Here is a 14,277-nt window from a genome sequence, read left to right as displayed (position 1 = left end):
CTGGGAAATTTGCATTTTAACATTATGATGCTGACCACCCTTAGAGGAAGAAAGGGATCTGTTTCTCAAAATGGTTCTAAATATAAAGAAGCAAGGGCAGATCCCAGGAAACAGCCCTAGGGGGGTGCCTTGGTGTGTCTAGGGGAGTCTTCAGTTCAGGGCCTCAGGGGGTGAGAGTAAGCACCTGCATACTTAAACTAATGTTTATGCAAACTTGCTGGAATCTACAAAGGGTCGGTCCCTGGGTCCCAGTGAACCCCCTGGCCCAGGCCAGCAACTGTATACCCTGGAAGAGAGAAGCAACACACCCGGGACCTCTCCCTGCCTCACTGAGAGCTGAGTGTGTACTCACTGTGCCTGGGATCCAGAATTCAGGCTGGAATGCTCAGTAGTTGTGTCGTCTTTTTTTTTTTTTTTTCCCTCAAGTCTTGTAGTCTAATCAGCATTAATAGTACCTAAAACTAGAATTCTGGAAACATATATGCAGTAGTGTCTACAGTTAGAGTTTGGGCTCTAACTGCTCCCGGGCAGCAGTTTCCATGGGGAAATACTTGCCTACTTCCACAACAGACTTCTAAAGGGCTCTTGGAGCACAACTGAGTTTGTAATATGGAGGTTTGTTGACCTGGCGGCAAGCCACTTGAATGAATTCAACAGAAGAACAGACAGACAGCCTTTTCCTGGGCCTTTCCCGTGGCCCTGGCTCTGAGTTCAATCCAAGCCCTGGGCAGCGCGGCTCTTGCTTCCCTGCCTTGACAAGCCAGGGCTCATCACAATATGGGCTTTGCGTGGATTAATTAGAGCTTGTGGCAGTCATTCAGCCAGCTTCCACAGAACCTGCTTTTGCCTGGAGAGATAAAGAAAAGGCTTTAATTAATTCTGAATTAAAATAGCTAGAAAAGGTCTCTACCGTCTACTAATCTGTATAAGCAAACTTCAAATTAAACGAACGATAGGAGCCATAACTTCAAGCTTCACACACTCAGTGGGCTCAAGTTATTAATATTGATCTTCTATATGAAATAACTTTTTAAACTAAATCGATTAAAATACAAAAACAAAAAATTATCTTTTGAAATAATAGTACCTAAAACTAGAATTCTGGAAACAATATGCAGCAGTGTCTACAGATATTGATTTAAAAGGCTATATACCTGGGCCTTCCTTCACATTTCTCCTCAGTGGGATATCAGTGTGAAAGCTAAGCAATGCCCTCTCTCTCTCACCCAGAGGATCCTCAACCTTGAGAAAAGCTGCTTGGTATTTGTCCAGCCTCCTATAGTTCAGTCAGCCACTACAGCAAAATGCTATAGATGGGGACCTGAATGACAAATTTTTATTTCTCACTGCTATTGGCTCATATTTATCTATCACTTTGCTGTCCCTGGGGACTCTTAAAAGAACACAAGTCCCATTCTGAGGGCTCCTCCTCCACTCTCCTCAAAGGCTCCATTTTCAAATAGCATCATGCGGGGAATTAGGTTTCAACTTATTGGCGTGAGGTGGGGGGCAGTACACAAGCATTCAGCCTATAGCACTAATTGTGTGGAGTGATAAATGAACTCCTTGGATGGCCACTAATGAGACTATAGGCATTCTTGAAAGCTGTTGGGAAACTAAAGAGTTCAGTATAGAAACTGGGAATGGTGAGAAAGATCAGTCTGCTTCTTCTCTGGTTTTGATATAAATACTGAGGGTGTTACAGGCAGGTTTGGGGGCTTTGGGGCCACCCTCTACCTGCAGGGCCCCCCTGTAAGGCAGGAAATGTGGAGCCTCCCTTTTCCTGGGGACATTTCTGTTACAAGGGGAATAAGATTCTCCTTCTTCTGGGGGATGCCAACCCTGTCTGGTGCTGCTGAGACATCTCCATACAATCATAAATAGGAGAGGCAGCGTGAGATGGAGCTAAAGGGATTTAGTGAGGGTGAGGAAACCCAACTCTAATGAAGCAGCCATGGTTGTGAGTTGTTCTGGTGTTTTCACTAATTCATGTAATTACTTAACCAGTATATGTGACAACTGCCATATGCCTACAGTAGGGCCATGCGCCAAAGAACCAACAATACAGATTAATAAGCCAGGACCATGTGCTCTCATGTTTTCAAGTGTACTGGGATTGACAGCTAATAAAATAAAAGGCGTTTCACTATCACCAGTTAGGCATGAACAAAACTTTGGGAGAAGCCAAGTAGGGAGTGAATAGGTTTGCCCCCATCAGGGTCTATAAGATGTACAAGAGGCCAGGGAGATAAGAAAAGGGTCATCCTGATGGTGAGCACAGCCCGAGATATTCAGGATGCTTCTCTGTTGTGTTGGGGAGAAAAGTCAGTGATGGGGAAATGGTATCAAAACCCAAATGCCAGCACATGGACAGGCATGTGCTGTGGAATTGAGCCTGCTCTTCTTCACACTTACTCATTCCACACACATTTATTTTTCTTTAAGATTTATTTATTATGCATATAAGAGCATATAAGGGTGTAGGCCAGAGGTGCAGGGTGAGGGGATTCACCAGAGACAGAGTGGGGAGCAGAACAGGTAGATTGACTGAAATACACTGCTGAGGGGAGCAGCCAGTGAAACAGAAGAGGTCTGCTGCACCATGTGGGTCACCTCCCTGGCCGGGGATAGAACTCGTGCTGCAGTGGCTGCTGGTGACAGCTTCATAGTGCTGATACTTAACCACTTGTGCCACCAGGGAGGGCCTCCACAAACATTAAGAGATTGCTCTGTGCTCGGCATTGCTCCCGGCACCAGGGACACAGCCATGAATGAAAGAGACGGAATGAAGCAAGACAAAAATCTCTGCCGTCAGGAGCTGGCTTTTGAGTGGGGAAGACAGCAAACAAAATACATGAACCAAATACAGCTTATTTTCTTTATCCGTGGTAGTTCAACCAAGTTGCCACAAACACTGTATTAGCAAACACTGTTTCCTTCTGAGGGAACACAAACATGTAAGCCTCTAGTCACAATGCTATTACCAACTATTCAATATAGAACTTCATGTTACGTGTGTTTCTATTGAAAACACCTTATTTTGTATGTATTATGGATTCATTAACATTCAACTCACACAGCCAACTGTCCTTAAACTTAGACCTGAACCAAACTGACCTAACATATGATTTTGCCTGTGGGGTATATCATAGTGTCTTGAACTTATGGACACTGGATAGCAGGTCAGCACTATTCTTAGAGGTTATTTAAATATGAAATCCTGAACAAAAGGCCAGAAGCTGAGTGAATAAAATGGCACTAAATAGACTACAGCAAGGACACTTGGCTACAAGATAACAGGTGGTAAAAAACAAACATTAAGTAAAAAAGCAGCTGCCAAAAAAAAAAAAAAAAGCAGCTTCCTTTGGATTTCCTTAACTCACATTTGCATAAGGTACCAGATTCAGAGGAAAGATCTGGGAAGGCTGCTCCAGGTCTCAGTGATTCCCTTTGCTGCCTGAGTGATCTTGAGTCTCAGTTGTTACATCTGTGAAACAAAAGAAAACACATATTTTTAACTATTACGAAACATACAAAGATATCTGGAGACTAGACCTCCTTGGTAATGCAGGGGTTAAAATCTCAACACTATCAAGCCTGACTTTGATCCCCTGCCAGTCAGGTGAGACCACCTGGCACAGCAGACCTCTCCTGACCTCCCGCTACTCCCCTCAGCAGTGTATTTCAGTAAAATTGTCTGTTCTACTCCCCATTCTGTCTCTTGTGAATCCTCTCGCCCCCCCACACCACTGGCCTGTATCTCAGTTCTTTTATGCATAAATAAAATAAATCTTAAATCTTAAATATATATTTAAGAAACTTAAACATATATGTGTACATATTAAATATATAAATACATATATAAACATTTATATGTATATATACACATGCATATGTATAGACACATGTACACACATATGTATTTATATATGTATCTATACATATATGTGTATATTTATATTTATATCTAGATATAGATATGTATGTAGACTAGCATAAAGCAGCTTTGTAATATGTCAACTTGTCTGGATCTGCATCTCCAGAATTTCTTCGCCTGGATGTTTTTACTTCAGGTGAGCCACAGGAGACTTTTTGAGGTTTAAAGCAGCAGCTATATTATTGCTTTTATTGCTCCTTATTGCTTCTCTGCTCACCTAACTGGTTCAAGCAGCCTCCAGGTCTACAATGTTCCATCTTCTGCTTCTTCTTTCAAGTCTTCCGACTTCTGGGTCAGGTGTGTGTTTTGCTCCATGATAGTTGGTACCAGCTGCTCCTGTTGCCCACAGCTGGAAATAGTGAGTTTTTGACATGGCTTCTCTCCAACCTTGGGAATGTCAGTGCATGCTTTTGGGCTCATCTTGTTCTTTTTCTCTCCCTCTTTCAATTCATCTCCCTACCTGACTGCCTGTGCTATGTTAGCATTAGAAAAGAAACAGCTTTTAATAGCCCATTTAAACAGAGCCCACAATTATAAAAGGTCAAATCCTGTCCCAAAGAACAGGAAGAGATAAAAGTGGGGAAATATGGTCTAGATATTTTGCTTCTCTGACTGATACACTCTGTGTGCTTCTTTCTGATTACATCCTGCTCCACCTTATTCCCAGAAGTAATCAGGATCTTAATTTGGTATTATTCATTTCTGTTTTTACTCTATATGTATATATTCATAAATAATATTGGTTTTATTGCTTCTCTGCTCACTTTGCTGGTTCGAGCAGCCTCCAGGCCTTGAACATAATATTGGTTTTTGGATCCTCATGAACTTTACTGCTCAATAAACAAAGCTCAAGTTCTCCACTGCTTTGTTTATTGATTCTCAGCTTCTTCTAACTCAGCAAGTTGTTTCCCCTATTATCTCAGGGGTCCTGAAGGGATCTTCTCGCATGAGCCTATAAACTTCTCTGACTGCTAATGTTCCCAGACAGCATCTGCTATATCCTTTCTCTACATCACTGGAGGTGGTGAGCACCATACCAAAGGAGATGCCTCACTGGCCCCTGGCTCCCTCATCTTTGCACCAAAGCAGGTCTGGCTTCTTCCAGAAGGGTCAAGGATTCCCTTTCCTCCTTCTCCAACACCACACATCATTGCCTTAATCCCAGAGCATCCCAGCTTATGTGTCAGGCCCCATACATACAGTCACTAAATCAGGCCCTTCCTCATCCCCTCCACTTCTGATCTTGCAAGCAAACTCCTCCTCCCAGAAAACCAAATCAAAGCCCCACTACCATCACCACAATAACAGGCAGCTTCTCAAGGAAAGTGTCTTCTAGATTCACTCACAGCCAAACAACATTTATACATACCCATGCCTTAAAATGGAAGACATGCAGAGAGGCAGAAGGCCAGCTGCTTTCTACAACTGCATGGTAATAGAGCATCATTTGGCCTCCACAATTATATGGATATAGAGGTAGAAAGAGAGAGAGCAAGCGAGCAAAGGAAAGAAGAGAGGATGAGAGAGAGAAGTTCCACTTCCCCGCCAAAGTTCCCTCATGCCTTTTCCTAGTCAATCTTCTCTCCACCCTAACAAATCTGCTTTCTGTCACTCTAAATTAAATTTGTTTTCTCTAGAGCTTCCTATAAATGAAATTATAGTATGATTTCTTTTTTTTTTCCCTCTCAGCTTAAAGTTGTTTGGCAATCACCCATATTGTTACTTATATTTTCAGTTCATTCCCTTTCGTTGCATAGATAGTCCAAATATCTGTTGAAGACCATTGGATTGTCTGCTTTTTTTAGTCAATACAAAAATGCTGCTATGAGCATGATTTTGATCTTTGGCCGCCAAGGAGATAGCCCATATGACCCAGCGGACTTCTGTCTCATCTGCTGCTCCTCTCAGCAATGCATTTCAGTTGATCCATATATTCTGCTCCCCACTCTGTCTCCGATGAGTCCTCTCACCTCCCACACCTCTGGCCTGTACTTCAGCTCTTGTATGTTTAAATAAACAAATCTTAAACAAAACAAAAAGGAACAATATGAGATTGATAGCTTTGACTTTGCCAAGAAGGACATTAATAAAACAACAACCACTAATAGGTACCACCATTATGTCATAAAAGAGAGGACATCTTGGCCCTCCCTGGTGGCGCAGCGGGTTAAAGCACAGCACTGAGAATCTGAAGCCACTTCAGCATGAGTTCGATTCCTGCCTGCCCCGGAGGAGACCACATGGCGAGCCAGACCTCTCCTGACCCGCCCGCTGCTCCCCTCAGCAGTGTACTTCGTCAATCTGCCTGTTCTGCTCCCCACTCTGTCTCTGGTGAAGCCTCTCACCGTCCCTGAGCCTCTGGCCTATACCCCAGTTCTGTATGAATAAATAAATAAATCTTTAAAAAAAAAAAAAAAAAAGAGAGGACATCTTAATGACCCTAAAGGTAGAAAAGATAATCTCAGAATGAGACAGTCTTTCAAATGGAATACATTAGGTTTATGAAAAATTTACTGCACAGTCCTAATTTTTCTTACTGAAAATGCCATCAAGGGCAGGTGCTGGTTTTCAGAGTCACTAGTAAAGTAGAAATGTCACTCACTGGAGAATCAAAGATAAGTTCAAATTCCAACTTTGTTACTATCCCTAGAACTTCATGTGATATTGTGCTTATCTATCTGGTGCTGTATAACAAACTACCCTTGAACAGAGACAAAAATAATCACAATTTTCTTACCCTTATGTATTCAGTGGATCATGAATTTGGACAGGACAAAACAGACAACTTATCTGTTCTCCACTAGGTAGAGAAGCTTAGCCAGGAAGCCTCAAATGACACAAATGACGGGAGTCATTCTAATGATGAGGGGCTAGAATCACCTGGGGACTGCTTTGGTCACATGTCAGGGATGTTAGCTGGGCAGCATGACTTGAGGGCTGGACTCTGCTGAGACTGGACACCTACATGTGACTTCTCCTTGGGCGGTGGGCTTCCTTAGATCCTGATGGCCTCAGGAAATTTGCAATTTTTTTGTGTGTGAGTCAGGTGGCTTCATGCTTCAAAGACGAGCAGCAGATAAAGCAGAAACTACATGACCTTTTATGACCTGACCTTGGAAGTCATGATGTCATCTCCTCTGTAAAACATTGATTGAATCATTCACATCCTCATCTGAACTCAACAGGATGGGACATAAGACTCATCTTTTGATGGGAAGCATGTCAAAGAATGTGCAGCCATTTCAAAAAACATATCAAGGTATTGCATTTGATCTTCACAAATGTATCATTATCCCCTTTTTATAGATGGAAAAAACTGAGGTTTATAAAGGTCAAGAAATTTACCCCACATAACAAAGCACTGAGCTAGTATTTGACTCTGCATTTTCCTGTGCTCATGGTAACCAACCTGAAGCTTTCAGCCAGTAGGCCACACCCTGTCACCTAGCAGGTGAATTTGCTACAGGACATAACACTGCTCAGAGGCCAAGGACCTGCCTTCAGTTTTGGCTAATTTATTCCCAAAAATCAGCTTCCCAGAGTCTGGCTGTGCCCACTATTCTTGGGTTCCTATACTACCTTTGAGCTCAGTGATGTATTTTGCCTCTCTGAGTTTTAACTGTTTGCTTTCAAGTCTTGCCCTGACTTACTTCTCCACTTTTAGCAAGCTGGCCTGCCCATATGGATCCCCACTCCCACTTGGGCATTGACCCACTTGGCAGGCACCTGAGTCATTGCTGTCCCTGGCCTGTGGCCAGGGGGATTCAGACAATCTGAGACATTCAACAGCCATGACAAAAGTATGACAAGAATTAGCAGTGACAGCTGGTCTATTCTTCACCGAGGTCCCTGAGGAAGTGGCTGGCCAGGTACCCAGAGCTCTGGATCAGGGTAATTATGTCTCAGGATTCTTCCTTGTAAGTGCTGGAAGTCCACCCTGTGCCCCAAAACATAGAAAGACTAGGCATGAAACTGGACCCCGAGCTCTTGAAACAAGGATTTAAATACTATATGTCAAAAATACCACAGACAAATTTGAAAAGTTAATGATCAGTGTGGGAAAATTCTAACTTGCATAATAGACAAGAGGTTAAGATTCTTAGATAAAAAAAAAAAAACCCTACAAACCAATAAGAAAATAGCAAACACTCTAAAAGAAAAATTATAAGGTTTAAAAAAGGCAATTCTCAAAAGAATAAATAAAAATAGCTAATTAACAGATGAAATTCAACCTCACAGATCACAGTAGGGAGAATAAATTAAATGTAATAAAATATGCAAGGGGGGCATATTCAGTTTTATGAGGTCTGAAACTTAAAGAAGTTGGGAACTGGGTCCCCAGAATTCTAGTGCAAGATTAAGTATGAATGTGAGTATTATCTGTATATTCTAGAATGTGGAAAGAAGTTGTAAGAAATTATAGATTTTGAAACTGAAAAGTATCACAAATGTCACTATAGGCAGTAAAAATAACATAGTGTTTTTATTTTCTAACACAACTTTATAATATTTTTCTCATTTTCTGGCTGTGCCTTTTTCATTGTATCTTCATTTGAGAACAATATTATGTTACCATTTTCTATGGGGAGGATAGAACTATAATTCAGTATTGATCCAAGAATGGTTGATTGAAATGTTTCTTACAGTTGGGGTTCACAGCCATATATCTTCCCACAGGTTTACTTGCTCATTGCAATATGCCTACAGTTTTGTACTCTATGAATAAACACATTAATTTTGATACATTCCATTTCACATCACTCCAATCCAAAAAGTAAAAAATAGATGTGGTGCATTTATAATTGTCAACGCTGCATTACTGTGTGCATGCCTGAAGGAAGAGAACTATTCTGACTAGGTACTGATGAGAATGGAAACTACGCTCATCTCCACACACTTCACTGGAAGATTCTCATAGATGAGGCTCTGTTTCTGTACATCTCAGACCTGTTTCTTTTCCACTATCCAAACCTTTCCATTCTCATCAGCCTGAACTTTGCTGGCAAGCACCTAGGGATGGATGCACTTTGTCTGACTACAGTGCCAGGAAGTCCACTCCTCATCTTGTCTTGAGGCTGTGTGGTGGTGCTCAGAATAGGACAAAATCTTATCACACTCCTAAGAAGAGTAAACATAAGCTGGTTCTCCTGAAATACTAGTAGTAAGCACAGTACTGGTAAATTTAGTCACTTTCAGAGGGAGTTTTCTTCAGATGAGTGTGCTGCTGGAGTTTTTATAGCTACCAGCTTTGGCAGACATTGTGGCAAATGTTGTCTGACCTAATTTTCAACAACCCAGAAGACATGGGTTAATAAAAAATGGGAATTAAAAATAGTGTTAGACAACCAGATAACCATGGAGTAAGATATATTCCATATAAACTGTAAAAGCTCTCAAATAAAAATTAAAATCACAAAGGCAGAAAAAATGGGAAGATCTTTTTATTTAAAAATTTTAAACTAAGAAAATTTAAATATGTACTTTTAGTCTAGGGAAAATTTATCTTAGCCATATATAAATCTCAGAAGCCATTTAAAATACATAACTATGACCATATAAAAATTTGAACACCTTGAAAAGAAAATAACCATGAACAATGTTTAAAGGGGAAAAAACTGACACATTGAGAATAATAATATTCAATGAGATAGAAAAGCTTATTTTCTTACCATATATATGTATGTGTATATGCACACATATATGTAATTAATAACTCAGTTAGAAAAAGGCCAGTTTAAATACTGGTGCCCAGAACTTCATAGCACATAATGAATATTTCTCCCAATTTTTAAAATTCATTTACTGAGATATAATTTGGATACAATAAAATTCACTGATTTTAAGTATAAAGTTTGGTGAGTTTTAGCAAATGCAGATGGTTGCTAATTACTATCACAATGAGGATACAGAATTTTTTTCCATCGCACAAAGAGTTGCCTCTCTCCCTTTTGCAATTTCTGTATAGCACCAGGCATGGGGGAACCTCTAAGTTACTTTCTGTCTCTGCATAGCATTCAGAGAGGCTAAAGTAGCTAGACTTTACAGAATAAAGGATTTGATCTTATCTATAATTTCATATATATAGAATTAGTATGAATCTTCTGCTTCTGGCTTTTGAGATTCACCTGAAATGTGTTTCAAGTATCTGTGGTTCATTCCTTTTTTAATGCTGTATATCACTATTTGTTCATTTATTTGTCTGTTGATGAAATTTTTTTTTTTTTACCAATTTGGGGCCAATATAAATACAACTGCTCTAAGTCTTTGTGAGGACATGTTTTCATTTCTCTTGGCTGAATACTTAAGGAGTGAAATTTCTAAATCATATGTAAGTTAAGCATTAAAAGAAACTGCCAAATAACTCCAAATGGTTTATCATTTTACAGCAGAGTATGAGTTCTAGTTGTGCCACATTCCTGTCAGAACCGAGTATGGTCTTTCTTTTTAATTTTAGCCATTCTTACAGAGGCAGATTGGCATCTCTTTGTGACTTCAAGTTGCATTTCTCTAATTATGTTGAGCATATTTTCATGCCTTTTTTTGCCATTTGTATGTTTTCTTTGGTGAAATGTCTGTTCAAATAGTAGATAGCCTAAGGCCTTTGTCTGCTAATTCCATCATTTCTACTATTTCTCGGCCTGTTTCTATTGACTGATTATGCACACACTCCTCCCAACTTATAAATCATGTTTTATTCATACCTCTTATTTTTGTTTGCTTCAGGAACATCGTTCAATTTTACCATACCAAGTACTAGATTTTGTTTTTTCTTTAAATAATGTTGAATTGTCTGTTTGCTTTTCTGGAAAAATTAAGTTATTTGTGGAAAGTTAGATCCTTTTGATACTTGTTTTTAAGTTGTGTTAAGGCAAATCCAGATCAATTTTTAGTCTAGAGTTAAATTTACCTCAATACTAAACCCAATTTTGAGGACTCTATTAGATGTTTCATGTGTTAAGAGGTGTCCACTTTGGCTGGTGAGAAAACAAAGATTCGCAGCCCTGTGTGAGTTCCAGGAGCTGTTTTACATGCTGCTTTCTGGTGGTTCTCCCGTGGTGACCCGAAATCTACCCATTTGGACTCTGAACAGCTTGAAGGACTTCCTCAGTAGATCTCTGGAACTCTCTGTCCATGTGCCTTCCTCTCTGATGCTCTGCTTTAATTCAGCCTTCCTGAACTCTGATCTCTGTCTCCTGAACTCTGGATAATTTTGGGGTTTCCTTTGGTTGCCCCTCCAATAGTGATACCTGGAGACTTCCTTGAGACAGCAAGCTGGGGCTTCTGTAGGATTACATAATTTTTTTCCCTCCTCACAGTATGACAGTCCTGTACTGCCTGTCATCCAATGTTTGACTATACTTACTTGATTTTTTTCTGGTTATTTACTTGTTTGCAAGCAGAAGATAACTCCTGTGGTAGTTAATACTTCATGGATAAAAGTGTGAGTCATTTTGTCTTCCTATTTTCTTTTCTCTTTTTCAAAGATTTATTGATTTATGCATACAAGAACTGGGGGACAGGCCAGAGGTTTAGAGGGTGAGAGGATTCACAAAAGACAGAGTAGGGAGCAGACCAGGTCAATCCACTGAAACACACTGCTGAGGGAAGCAGCGGGTAAGACGGGAGAGGTCTGCTATGCCATGTGGGTCAGCTCCCTGGCCAAGGATGGAGCTTGTGCTGCAGTGGCTGTGGATAGCTTGATGGTGCTGTGCTCTAATCTGTTGTGCCACCAGGGAGGGCCATTGTCTTCCTATTGTCAATTTTTTTTTTAAAGATTTATTTATTTGTAAATACAGAACTGGGGTACAGACCAGAAGCTCAGGGGCGGCGAGAGGCTTCACCAGAGACAGAGTGGGGAACAGAACAGGCAGATCGACGAAGTACACTGCTGAGGGGAGCAGCGGGCGGGCCAGGAGAGGTCTGCCACGCCATGTGGTCACCTCCAGGGCAGGCGGGAATCGAACTCATGCGGAAGCGGCTTTAGATTCTCAGTGCTGTGCTTTAACCCGCTGCACCACCAGGGAGGGCCCTATTTTCAATTTTAAACCCCCCATGGGAGAACTTTGGGCTACTTTATGTCCCGGGTATTCCAGGAACCAGCAGAGGTAGTAAAGACATGTAAAAAAAAAATGACACTTTCTATGACTGGAGTGTGGGGACAACTATTGCTGAATATAAAATAGAGCAGTATTCCCAGAAGAAAGGGGAAAAAACAGATAATAGGCACCTGCTTACAACTGCATTCCATGTGAAAGAGAACTTAAAGTGAGTCAACTGATAGGTCAGTAAGAGTCCTATTGTCTAGAAAATTGTGTCCATTCCTTGGCCTTACATTTTCTAGGTTCAAGGACAAAAGGGAGGGGTCTAGAATGAAGAGATGTAATATGTTGCACTGAACAAGATAGAGTAACTGAAAAGCAACTTTCTTCTCTCTCTGTTCTTTCCCCTCCTCTGCCCCTAGAAGCTCACTCTGTCAAGTGCATTTCTTCTCTTCCACCTCCCCTGCATCCCTCAAGATAGCCAACAGCATTTCTGACCTTCCCAGAGGATGGAGGTGGAGAGCATGCATGGGTGGAGGGGATGGGAAGTTTAGGAGAGTCTTATTCCCTGGTAGTGCCCTGATTTATCTAGAGAGTTTTCCAAGCTTTGCCTTGTGGAGTGTTGCTTAACCACTGTGGGAGAGACACAGATCAAGCAGAAAGTTTTATTATGTTGTTACAGTCATCATTCCCTGGAAAGAACACAGTATGCCACAAAGGGCCACTCAGTAAACACTGGGGTGAGTTATGAGGCTGAGGGAGTAAAGGCAACTGTTGATTCTGTGGGAAGAAAAAACAAGGTAGGACAAGCAGTTTCAGGATGCACCGATTTGAATAAATTTAGTGTGCTCGAGGGCTTTGGAGCTGTCTCTGGTTGTCCGGTAACTGGCTGTGGGATAATATAGTAGCTTGAAGACTGATCTGAGAGGTGGTTGTGAGTGTGGATGGAAGTGACTGCCTAATAAGGAGAACTAACTGGCCTCTAGCCAGATTCTCAAAACTTGGTCACGACAGCATTAAAAAAAAAAAAAAAAAAAACTCACCAAAACTATTTAACTATATTACTGGTATTTGGGGTTCCTTTGTGCCTTTTATAGATGATGCCTCACTTGCAGCTCCCTAATGGGCAAAGTCTTTCTGCTCTCTCGCTCTCTCTCTCTCTGTCCCTAACATACACACACACACACACACACACACACACACACACACACACACACACACACACACCCCCCACTCTGCTACCCAAGATAAACTCCCAGCCTCTATCTGCCAAGGTCTAAAGTTCCTTGTCTCTGTTAGGAAACTCTTTTCGGCAGGGTTCCTTTAAAGAAAGGTTTAAGTTAGCCCTCTCCTGTGCCTCTCACATCTGACCCTGAATTATACGCGACATGCGCACATGAGCACGCTCCTGAGAGAGCACCATGGACCAAGGCAAGGAAGGTCGCGGCAGAGTTAAGGAGCAGAGGGCAAAGATTTTCCATGTGCAACAGAATAAAGTGCCACGACTTATATACAGGCCAGAACTAGGGTGAGGAGGGTGAGGCACTGTCTCAGTGGACTAATGTAAGGATGTGCCATAAATTACAGTAATCAGGATTAATAATATTTAATGCAATACTTGAAAGTACGTTTGGGATGCACACTTTCACCTTTCGCCTAAGGTTTAGCAGGACACCAATGATGCTGTGCAGTAGCAACTTTTAACTTCCTCTGGGGCAGGCTGTGACCCGGAGGCCCCTCCACACAGAAATGCTGGTGCAGCACTCTGGGAAGCAGCCTTCCTTAGGAAATAAGCTTTTGCCTGAGCTTGAAGAAGACAGTGAGACATGGGGAGTGAGAACAGGGAAGGGTACAGAACACATATCAATCGAAAATGGGGTCCTAGAACAACATTTGGAGAATGGTGGTACTAATACATTTGCAGGCAGAGATCTGATCCTGTGGGGTCTCTAGAATTATAACTAGGAGAGACACATGCCCAGATTTGTTCCTTAAGCAGAAAATCCCTTGGGCGTTGGGGACAGATTGGTGGGTCGCTCTGCAGTGGGTCGGTCTGAGGGGAGCACAGTATCCCACGGAGGGATACTATCCCAACCAGAACAAGTGTAGACAGAATCCCATCTTCAGGCCTCAGTTTACCCACTGTAACACTGAGACTGGGAAGGCACCTGGTGTCCGCTCTGCCAAATGGGCCACCTCAGGGTTCCACTGAACTAGGGGGTCACCGGGGCGTGCCGAGGAGCCGCCCCAATTCGCCAGCGGCCGGGACGAACAGGGCGGGGCGGGTCCCGCTGGTGCCCG

The sequence above is a fragment of the Condylura cristata genome, unplaced genomic scaffold, assembly GCF_000260355.1.
Source record: "Condylura cristata isolate star-nosed mole 26May11 unplaced genomic scaffold, ConCri1.0 scaffold00031, whole genome shotgun sequence".
Taxonomy (NCBI): domain Eukaryota; kingdom Metazoa; phylum Chordata; class Mammalia; order Eulipotyphla; family Talpidae; genus Condylura; species Condylura cristata.
The sequence above is the reverse complement of the archived record's forward strand: the minus strand, read 5'-3'. Positions refer to the sequence as shown.